Here is a 9644-nt window from a genome sequence, read left to right on the forward strand (position 1 = left end):
GGGATGCTCTTGGACGTAGGTTCAAATCCTTGTCACGGCCCTTGTGGATTTGTTCATTTTATACATCACGCTGTTGTGATTTTTGTGTGTAACTTAAAAATACATTTTATACAGAATGCTACTCATATTTTTCATACACAAAACAATCAGGTATAAATATAAATCATAAATAAAATAAGTGAATATTTAACTGCACTGGGGGGACTTGTTGGCGTATGGGAGACAGTACTAACCTAGTTGTACTCACCTAGTTGTGCTTGCGGGGGTTGAGCTCTGTCTCTTTGGTCCCTCCTCTCAACCGTCAATCAACAGGTGTACAGGTTCCTGAGCCTATTGGGCTCTATCATATCTACACTTGAAAATGTGTATGGAGTCAGTCTCCACCACATCGCTTCCTAATGCATTCCATTTGTCAACCACTCTGACACTAACAAAGTTCTTTCTAATATCTCTGTGGCTCATTTGGGCACTCAGTTTCCACCTGTGTCCCCTAGTGCATGTGCCCCTTTTGTGTTAAACAGCCTGTCTTTATCAACCCTGTCGATTCCCTTGAGAATCTTGAATGTGGTGATCATGTCCCCCTAACTCTTCTGTCTTCCAACGAAGTGAGGTTTAATTCCCGTAGTCTCTCCTCGTAGCTCATACCTCTCAGCTCGGGTACTAGTCTGGTGGCAAACCTTTGAACCTTTTTCAGTTTAGTCTTATGCTTGACTAGATATGGACTCCATGCTGGAGCCGCATACTCCAGGATTGGTCTGACATACGTGGTATATAATGTTCTGAAAGATTCCTTACACAAGTTTCTAAAGGCCGTTCTTATGTTAGCCAACCTGGCATATGCTGCTGATGTTATCCTCTTGATATGAGCTTCAGGGGACAGGTCTGGCGTGATATCAACCCCCAGGTCTTTCTCTCTCTCTGACTCTTGAAGTATTTCATCTCCCAAATGGTACCTTGTATCTGGTCTCCTGCTTCCTACCCCTATCTTCATTGCATTACATTTGCTTGGGTTAAACTCTAACAGCCATTTGTTCGACCATTCCTGCAGCTTGTCCAGATCTTTTTGAAGCCTCAAGCTGTCCTCCTCTGTCTTAATCCTTTTCATAATTTTGGCGTCGTCAGCAAACATTGAGAGGAATGAGTCTATACCCTCTGGGAGATCATTTACGTATATCAGAAACAGGATAGGTCCAAGTACAGAGTCCTGTGGGACTCCACTGGTGACTTCACGCCAGTCTGAGGTCTCGCCCCTCACTGTAACTCTCTGCTTCCTATTGCTTAGGTACTCCCTTATCCACTGGAGCACCCTACCAGTTACTCCTGACTGTTTCTCCAGCTTATGCATCAACCTTTTATGGGGTACTGTGCCAAAGGCTTCCCGACAGTCCAAAAAAATGCTGTCCGCCCACCCTTCTCTTTCTTGCTTAAGAGGAATTATCCGATTTTTCACGTTTGCAGCGATGGAAAGATACGACTGCAGGTGAAATGTATGTGTTTTTGGCACTGTGTATGTTGATGAAACATTGTGTCAAACACGTAATCGATCATTATTGGAGCAAAGACCATACTGTTCCAACACCAATGTTTGGCAAATATATGTCTCGAGACCGATTTGCAATAATCCTCAGGTGTCTTCACTTTGCAAATGATGAAGACAGGAATGATGAAGATAGGCTTTGGAAGGTAAGGCACATACTGAATGAACTTATCGGAAAGTACAGGGATTTCTACGTACCAGCTCAGAAGTTTGTGATTGACGAATCCCTTGTGCTTTTCAAAGGACGTCTTGCCTTCAAGCAGTATATTCCCTCCAAACGCCACCGATTTGGATTGAAATTCTTTGTACTCTGTGACTGTGAAACAGGAATTGTGTTACATATGATAATGTATACGGGTACAAATGTAGACATTCCTGCTAATGACCAACATGGCTTCTCAGGTAGTGTTGTGAAGTCACTGCTTGCACCATATCTGAACAAGGGCCACATATTATACGCAGATAACTGTTATATACCAGTCCTTTGCTAACTAGGTTCTTGCTTGATAATAGAACTGGTGTGTGTGGCACAGTGAAGGCAAAACGAAGGGAAATGCCAGTGTTTCCAGGTGCTATGCAGGTTGGTGATTGCGAGCTCAGAAAAACAGGTAGAATGCTTTCAGTGCGGTGGAAAGACAGGCGTGAAGTGAACATGTTGGCCACCATTTATGCTGGAACAATGCTGGACAGTGGCAAGGTGAACAGAACCACCAGAGAACTAATCTATAAGCCAGATTGTGTCTTGGACTATAACATCAACATGCATTTGGTGGATAAATGTGATATGATGGTGGGGGCAGTAGAGTGTGTATGGAAAACAGTGAAGTGGACCAAGAAAATGTTTTTCCAGCTTGTTGATGTAACAATGCTGAACAGTTACAATATGTATCTTGTCAAAACAGGTGGTAAACGTAATTTCCGTGCATTCAATTTTACTGTAGTAACACAATTACTACAAAAGTTTGGCAAAGTAATTTCTGGTGTACAGAGGCCCATTCAGAACCCGGTATTGCACCATGCTCCAACACCCAGGCTTGCTTTCAGGGATGCCTTTTTGACACACAATCTCAGGTTTTTACCACGAACTGGAAAGCGTGCAGTAGGCCAGCGTGCGTGTGTAGTATGCTGGTCAACAACCAAGAGGGAACAGAAAAGAAAAATGGTGATGACTTGGTGCACAGCGTGTCAGGTCCCTCTGTGCCATGTCCGATGTTTCAACGAGTATCACAGTCTTGATGACTTCTAAATGTCCAAGACTGGTGCCAAAACATGTAAATACAGAATAAGTGAGTGTATATAATGGAAATAAATCATAAGAAATAGTATATTTTATTGTGAAATAAGACATTTTTGTGCAAATACTTGTGACACTAATATGTGGATACAATATACATTGACAACAGTTTTATGTTTATAAATCATCTTGTGAGAACATATTGAACCACACCAGTGAAAAAAATGGGTGTAAAATACGCCATAGATACTGTAAATAATAACGCAAAAATAAATTCGCGGCAACTCTCGCTCCTTCTCCGTTGCGCCTGACTCACCCCGGGCGCACAGCAGTCCAGCGAAGATCAGGCGTGACGTCATCGACGATCTTCTCGGGTCATTTACGTCCACGGTAAGTGTAATTAAATTTTTTTATTATTTTTCCCGTGCTCAGGGAACACAAATAAAGAGATTAAAAAGAAAAAAAAAATTTAGAATTTTTTTTTTTTTTGCGCGTGTGGGTGTTAATTCCATTTGGACCCCGAGCGGTTTGAGGGTTAATGGTATTAGGTAATAATTAGGTATTAACCACTTAACTGCGCCATCTGAGTATTCTCGGATAGTGGGAAACTGTGCCAACCGAGAAAACTCGTTATGATTTTTTTTGTACCCATTCTAAATGTGTGCGCAGTTGGTTGTGTATGAAATGGACTCTTAGGATTTCCAGTGAAAGGCAATCATCTTGGAAAAAATCCCAGAATGCCCTAGGGCTGCTGGCTGGGGTAGTACTGAATGAGTAACCATGAGTGGTTCAAGCGCCTCTGGCTCTCAAACACCTGCCCAACGCGGTGTTGAAAGATAACACTGTCAGTGAAATTCAAACTTTATTGTTTGAAGATCATAAGGGTCATAATATTGGTGAAGCAAGGCGCAGTAAGGACCTAACACAAAGGTCGGATGCAAGTGAAACAGCACCTATGAGGACGATACAGCGAGCGTATCCAGTTGTAGCTCTGAGCACCACCCTTGCCCACGTATGCTATCTCCAATTTATTTAGATGGTACTGTACACAGATGAATCATTTTCTGCGTTCAGTGATGATGCATCTGATACAAGTAGCATAGATGAACAGTGTTAGTGGCTTCCATGGAGGTGTTTTCCATAGATATTTTCAAGAATAGCTGAATTTCTTTTTGACTGACGGACACTTTGAGGCTGGCTGAATCTCTTCCTGTGTGGGACCTTACAAAGCAATCTTTTCACGACTACCTCACAAATGGATCTTTTCCTGTAATCTTTTCAAGACTACCTTACGTTTTACAAGTTTGGCTACATACCACCTACAGGTACTAATGCCAAGGGTGTACATGAGTGCGTTATTTGCAAGCACACAGTACGAAGAAACAGGAAGCGAAAATCTATCTGTACCGCGTGCAACGAGGGCGAAGTTGCGCTGTTTACCATGGACTACTTCGTTGATTATTACTCGCTTCCAAAGTACTGAGTGTATGTAATACAGTGTGTTACTGTGTAAATAGTGTGTGAAACTACATATTGTAATTTTAGTGAATTTTTAACAAGTAATATTGCAACAATAAACATTTATTGTGGACACATTACTGATACATGTATCTCGGTTCCATGGATCACTACGAACGTTGTACTGTATACATATTGTAAAGGACACAAATATGCATCATATACGATAAAAAAACAAATAAAATCACATTGGAAATACATAGAACAAATAATTGAAAATATATTTGTGGCAACTCCTGGTGCTTGAATGGCCCGCGCGACCGTTTCTGGGCATGTCACGCACAGGCGACCAGCCCCTGATGATGTCACAGCGCACCTTGTCCACAACCCAACAGCCAAAGTAAGTGGAATTTGGTATTTATTTTTACATAGACATGTTCAGGGAAGGGAATTTATTTATGAAGACATTTTTTTGGGGAACACTTGATTTCATGCGCACTGGGTTTTAATTTCACAATAAACTTGGCGCAGCACGGTGGTTAAAGGTATTAGGTATTAGGTAATAATTAAGTTTTGGCAACTCCCACCTGACAGCTCAGGCTGAGCTGACCGCCTCTGACGATTACTTTGTCAACGCCTCACTTTTGCCAGACTTCCTTGAACTATTACGGCCAAAATATGTCTCCAACAATTTATTTTTTTTTTTTTCCCGTGATCAGGGAACACAGAATACTTCTATAAGATGAAATATTTTTGGATTTTTTTTTTTGCGTCTGTGGGTGTTGTAAGCCATATATCTTGAGGTTATCTTGAGATGATTTCGGGGTTTTAGTGTCCCCGCGGCCCGGTCCTCGACCAGGCCTCCACGCCTGGCGCTGATATAGCGCTGAGCAGTTTAAGGGTTAAGTAAGAATTACTCGTTCAAGCTGTCACTGAGACCGGGCTTCGGGAGGTGACTGTCATCAACTATAATTCACCAAAGTGTAAACAGTTATTAGGTATTTTGTTGACCAGACCACACAGTAGAAGGTGAAGGGACGACAACGTTTCGGTTCGTCCTGGACCATTCTCCAGTCGATCAACTTGAGAATGGTCCAAGACGGACCGAAACGTCGTCGTCCCTTCTTCTAATGTGTGGTCTGTTCAACATACTTTAGCCACGTTATTGTGACTCATCGCCTGCATTAGGTGTTTTATTTTGCTTAACTATTGTTTTCAGGGAGAAGGGGTTGACGAATGATAAAATGGTGTCAGGGGAGGTAGATGATGTCATTGGTAAGGATTGGTATCAGGGGGCAAGTGGTGTCAGCAGTGGCGGTTTAGGTAAGGGGGCAGGTGAAGTTATTGGTGTCAGAGAAGCCTGGTGGTGTCAATGGTGGAAGTTGTTGTCATGGGAGGCAGATAGGGTCTGTGGTGGAAGGTGTTGTCAGGGGAAGCAGGTGGTGTCAGTAGTGGAAGTTGTTGTCATTACATAAAATATCATAAAGCTCCTTAAGTGTGTGTGCCGAATTTTAAATCTATGTGTTTTCAGCAAGAAATTTTTTTCCATTTTCAACAGAGCCAATAAATGATTGTATGGAAGAAATTGATGAGAACTACTATGCTACGTGTGCTAAAAAAGAAACTGCCGCAAAACACCAGGTACACATTAACGATGCCTCTACATACTTGGCATGCAATCCATCCATCAATACCCAGGTGAGAAGCTGTTAAGTTTAGGTAGTGTTTTTTGTTTGTCATTAATTGGACAGATTTTGTTTAGATAGTGTACAGTATACTTTACTCTTTAGCTGGTGTACAGTATACTTTGCTCTTTAGCTGGTGTACAATATACTTTGCTCTTTAGCTGTTGCTGATATACAGTATACTTTACTCTTGAGCTGGTGTACAGTATACTTTACTGTTGTGCATGTGCTGGGAGACATGTGCGTGTCCACAATCCTCAAAAAATATTTAATATCTTAAGACATTTAATTTTAGAAGGATGAAACATAAGTGATATTTTGAGGTGTAGCACATGTGTTAGGAAAAATCAAATATTGTGATTGACATGGACCCTTGTGTTAAGTAGTCAATAAGTATACCACACACCACATAGGTACCTTGCCTTACCTTTTGATAGTTCAGAGGATCGACAACCCTATGGCTCGGTCTCTGACCAGGACTCCAGGGTGGTTGTCTGGTCAACCAGACTATTGGATGCGGCTCCTCACAGCCAGGTTGAATAGGTATCCTTTGTAGGTGTTTACCGAACACACTCAGTGTTCTCTTAATTTAACACCATGAGAGGCCAGCCAATTATACCCCCTTATGTGTAAAGGTAGTGTGTTGAAGAAAAGTCCTGGGCCTTTGATGTTGATAAAGCTCTCTATGTACCTATTGCATCTCTGCATTTCAGTGGGGCTATTTCACACATCCTGCCATGCCTCCTGGCCTCATGTGGTGTTATTTCTGTGGTTGACTGATTTGGAACCAGTCCTTCTAATATTTTCCAAGTGTAAATTATTATATATACAGTGGAACCTCGGGAAACAAAATCTCTCTCTATAAATTTTTTGGGTTACAAGCTCAATTTCTTCGTAAAATTCAAATCGGTTTACGAGCGTTGCGAGTTTGTTGATACAGGTATTGGACGACCGAGTGTGTGCTTCCTGGGGGCACGGGCGACAGTGCTTCAGTTTACCAGTGCCTCCTGCCTAGTGATGATCACACTTAAATTCTTTGTAAAGAATTTTATTGTTTTTCAGCTTTTTTGGTTTCTAAACATAAGAACATAAGAAGAACATAAGAACAAAGGTAACTGCAGAAGGCCTATTGGCCCATACGAGGCAGCTCCTATTCTATAACCACCCAATCCCACTCATATACTTGTCCAACCCGTGCTTGAAACAATCGAGGGACCCCACCTCCACAATGTTACGCGGCAATTGGTTCCACAAATCAACAACCCTGTTACTGAACCAGTATTTACCCAAGTCTTTCCTAAATCTAAACTTATCCAATTTATATCCATTGTTTCGTGTTCTGTCCTGTGTTGATACTTTTAATACCCTATTAATATCCCCCCGGTTATGTCCATTTATCCACTTGTAAACCTCTATCATGTCACCCCTAACTCTTCGCCTTTCCAGTGAATGCAACTTAAGCTTTGTTAATCTTTCTTCATATGAAAGATTTCTAATTTGGGGAATTAACTTAGTCATCCTACGCTGGACACGTTCAAGTGAATTTATATCCATTCTATAATATGGCGACCAAAACTGAACTGCATAATCTAAATGGGGCCTAACTAGAGCAAGATATAGCTTGAGAACCACACCAGGTGTCTTGTTACTAACGCTGCGATTAATAAATCCAAGTGTCCGATTTGCCTTATTACGAACATTTATGCATTGATCCTTTTGTTTTAAATTCTTACTAATCATAACTCCCAGATCCCTTTCGCAATCCGACTTTGCAATCACAACACCATCTAGCTCGTATCTTGTAACTCTATCATCATTACCTAACCTCAGAACTTTACATTTATCAGCATTAAACTGCATCTGCCAATCCTTTGACCATTTCAAAACCCTATCTAGATCAACTTGAAGTGATAGTGAGTCCTCCTCCGAATTAATTTCCCTACCGATTTTCGTATCATCGGCAAATTTGCAAATGTTGCTACTCAAACCTGAATCTAAATCATTTATATATATTTTAAACAACAGAGGTCCCAGGACAGAGCCTTGAGGCACTCCACTTACAACATTTTCCCACTCTGACTTGATTCCATTTATACTAACTCTCTGTTTCCTTTGGTATAGCCATGCCCTAATCCAGCTTAATATAGCACCCCCAATACCATGAGACTCTATTTTTTTAATCAGTCTTTCATGTGGCACTGTATCAAAAGCTTTGCTAAAGTCAAGGTATACAACATCGCAATCCTTACCACTATCAACTGCCTCAACAATGCTAGAATAAAAAGATAACAAATTTGTTAAACATGAACGGCCATTTATAAAACCATGTTGCGACTCAATTATTAATTTATGTTTTTCAAGATGAAGACGAATTTTATTTGCTATTATAGATTCGAGTAACTTTCCCACAATAGACGTTAGGCTAATTGGTCGATAGTTAGACGCAAGTGATCTATCTCCTTTCTTAAAAACTGGTATCACGTTAGCAACTTTCCAAAACTCTGGCACTCTGCCTGACTCTATTGATTTATTAAATATGGTTGACAGTGGGTCACAAAGCTCCTCTTTGCATTCTTTAAGCACCCTAGCAAACACTTCATCCGGCCCTGGGGATTTGTTTGGTTTGAGTTTTACTATTTGTTTAAGAACATCCTCCCTGGTAACTGCTAAACTCGTCAACCTGTCCTCGTCCCCACCCACATAGACTTGTTCGGCTGAAGGCATATTGTTAAGTTCCTCTTTAGTAAATACAGATACAAAATATTTATTAAAAATACTACTCATCACTTCATCACTATCTGTTATTTGACCTGTCTCAGTTTTTAGTGGACCTATCCTTTCCCTAGTCTTAGTACGATATAACTGAAAAAACCCTTTAGGATTTGTCTTTGCTTGCCCTGCTATGCGAACTTCATAGTTTCTTTTTGCTTTCCTTATCTCTTTTTTAACATTTCTAACCAGTTGTACGAATTCCTGTTCTAAAGTGACCTCCCCATTTTTAATCCTTTTGTACCAAGCTCTCTTTTTACCTATAAGGTTCTTCAAATTCTTTGTTATCCACTTTGGGTCATTAGTATTCGATCTATTCAATTTGTATGGTATACTACGTTCCTGTGCTTTGTTTAGAATATTCTTAAATAAGTTATATATTGAATCCACATCGAAATCCCCATTTAAGTCACCTATCGCTGGGTTCATGTCTCGCTCCAAGACCGGCCCCCACCCCATACCCAAGACTTTCCAATCAATTTGACCCAAAAAATTTCTTAGGCTATTAAAATCAGCTTTTCGAAAATCTGGCACTTTAACAGAATTTTCTCCTACTGGTCTATTCCATTCTATGCTAAATCTGATTTCTTTGTGATCACTGCTCCCTAGCTCACTCCCTATTTCGATGTCATTAATTTGCGTTTCCCTGTTAGTTAACACTAAATCTAAAATATTATTTTCCCGTGTTGGTTCCTTAATGTGTTGCGTAAGAAAGCAATCGTCAATTAATTCTAGAAAATCTTCTGCTTCACTATTCCCTGTTTTGTTCAACCAGTTTATTCCGCTAAAATTAAAGTCACCCATGACATAAATACTGTTAGATCTAGATGCTCTAGATATTTCATCCCATAGATGCTTTGCTTCCATTCTGTCTAAATTTGGTGGCCTATATATTACTCCTATTATAATATTATTAGCTTTTTCGTTTAATTCAATCCAAATAGTTTCTGTGTGTGGCTCT

Source organism: Procambarus clarkii, chromosome 77, assembly GCF_040958095.1.
Source record: "Procambarus clarkii isolate CNS0578487 chromosome 77, FALCON_Pclarkii_2.0, whole genome shotgun sequence".
Classification (NCBI taxonomy): domain Eukaryota; kingdom Metazoa; phylum Arthropoda; class Malacostraca; order Decapoda; family Cambaridae; genus Procambarus; species Procambarus clarkii.